Below are 3,000 nucleotides of genomic sequence, written 5' to 3'. Positions count from 1 at the left end.
GTGTGTGAGTGTGTATATATATATGTTTATATATATATATATATATATATATATATATATATATATATATATATATATATACATACGTGTGTGTGTGTGTAATTGTAATAGCCACAATGCCCTCTTAACTTCTCGAATTCTTTGCTTTTTTTCGATATGCTTGTCACTACAAAGCCTTGAGATCCAAGTGCAAGAAATTATGATGACCGGTAGCTGGAAACTAACCTTGGGTACCATAATAACGACGAGGTCACTTTGCCTCTAGTACATGCATATATCCGTCGTTTTCAGATATATTTATTAGAGCTGTATTAGGCCCATCCCCACCATTGTAACCAAGTAGCCAGTCATTTATATTATTTTTTTAGACTGAAGTATATGTGTAGAATCTACTGTTCAATTTTTACCAGATACATATGTAATTGTAATAGCCACAAATGCCCTCTTATCTTCTCGAATTCATCGCACTTTTTTTTTGGATACGCATGTCACGACAAAGCCTTGAGGTCCAAGTGCAAGACATATGAAGAAATTATGATGTCCGGGAGTGGGAAATGAACCAGAGCGAGCATAATCCCGACGAGGTTGTGTTGCCGGTCTGAACACACGAAGGATAAAAACTAATAAATATGTCTGAAAACGAGTGGCAAGAGAATTTATCCATATTTGCACATGCTACACGCCAAAATACTGATCTGTCCACTGATGTGCGTTAAGTGTTAAATAATATCCTTCACTGATCATCACATTTCTCATTTTTACAGTTGGATAGTTTGTCTTACCAATTTCAACCTATTCCATTTGCGTTCATCATTCACACTTCCCTTCCTTAAAGGAGAAGGGGTTTGGAAAAACATTCCTGGCATACATTTCAACAGGGCTTCATGGTCTCTTGTACTTTTTTCCTACACACACACACACACACACACACACACACACACACACACACACACACACACATATATATATATATATATATATATATATATATATATATAATATATATACTTATAATATTTGTATATCAGGAACCATTCAAAACCATGTAAAACCTACATTGAGAACAGAGATTTTAGTGTCATCAGTCATGCTGCCAATCCACAAAATTTAACAGTCCTAGCGTCGTTGTTTATAAAACATCTCGTACCATCCTTAAATACTCGTACATCTGTGCGTCAAATACATTTAGCTAAACTTCTGACTGTGGAGGTTTCATGCCTGTTAGTTCGTTATTGTTTCACCTCTAGGTTGGTTGTGTTTTTATTTATTTAATTCTTACTCTGTTATATTTTAAAGGAATTTTTAGACGGGACTTACAATTGTTTTCTAGTTTAATTGAATTCTTAGACTGCGCTTATAATTGTTTTTTAACTTTTCTTATGCGCGACCCTGAGGATATAACTCTGTAGATAATTACGGTATCACCCCTTTCTGAAGCGGTCAATGTATTCTAATAGATAAATATATATATATATATATATATATTATATATATATATATATATATAATATATAATATATATATGTATACTATATTATAATTATAGTTTTAACATATATAATAATATATTGATATAATATATTATATTATATTATTATATATATATATAATATATATTATTAAGATACTATATATATATTATATATATTATTATACATATTATATATATATGATATATATATAGTATTATATATATATGATATATATATTTATATATATATATATAGTATGTATTATTTGTGTGTGTAAACCGAATTATAGAAAGTAAGTACTATATTTCAGAGACTGCAATCTCTCTGTTGTAAAAGAACATTTTACAGTCATATATGATATATATATATATATATATATAGTATATATAATATATTATATATTCTCTGTATATATATTATATATTATCATCATTTATATATTATTTATTTATATCCTTATATCTTTATATATATATTATTTTATATTATTATATATTTATATTATATAATTAATATTATTTATCATATATATTCATATATCATATATATATAGATAGTTACATATTAACTATATATCATATGATATCATATATCATATACATATCATATATATCCATATATATCATATATATTTCATATAGGTTTATATATATTATATATATTTATATATTATATATTATATTATTTATATATATATATATATATTATATATATTGTATATACTTTATTAAAAGTAATGGCTACTTCAGCAGCATTACACTTGTAGAGATTCTTCTCTATTTTCCGAATAGCGGCTTTTTCCGTGCTACTTAGACAGGCTAGTAGAGCGCCTATGGAGGTCATGATCAAATACAGAGTCAAAATTGGTGTATATATTTGAATTTTACAGATAAAACTATGATACCATAGTATCAAAGTCATTAACGATATATATATATGTCTCTCTCTCTCTCTCTCTCTCTCTCTCTCTCTCTCTTTCTTGAAGCAGCGAGCTTTCGTCTGGAGCTGCCAGACATCCTCGGGCTGGGAAGCTGAGGGTGGACTGATCTTGAAGCGGTGTCCGTCCTCGTTTATATTTGGAGTTGACAGCAGGGGGTCTGCCCCATGCTGATCTACTATTGGCTGGTGGCGGAAGGTCTTCGTTTTCATTGGTGGCTTGAACCGGGTCTCAAGCCACTTTCCATGCGTTGATGGTTGCGATACTGTAAGTCCTGCAGCCGCCTAGACCTCCTTAGCGGCGCGGTTAAACGTCGATGGCGTTTCGCTATGCTGCGGGACGTCACGGCTAACTTGATTATGATTGGCTGCGGGAGTATCTCGTTCGGGGGTAGGGGCGTCCGTCTTCCGTGGAGTTGTCGTGCTCGGTGGTGTCATTGTTGGTGGCAGGTCTTCTCATACTCGTAGGGAGGAGAAATTCTTCCTGCGTCGTATTTAGTGTAGGTTTTTACTTGCTGGATGAGAAAGCGCCTCCAGCAGGCGTAACCGACGGGCATCAGGGCCTTCCCGATGATCTTTCGTGTTTTGGATG

This window comes from Macrobrachium nipponense, chromosome 1, assembly GCF_015104395.2.
Source record: "Macrobrachium nipponense isolate FS-2020 chromosome 1, ASM1510439v2, whole genome shotgun sequence".
Classification (NCBI taxonomy): Eukaryota; Metazoa; Arthropoda; class Malacostraca; order Decapoda; family Palaemonidae; genus Macrobrachium; species Macrobrachium nipponense.
This window is presented reverse-complemented; position numbering follows the sequence as displayed.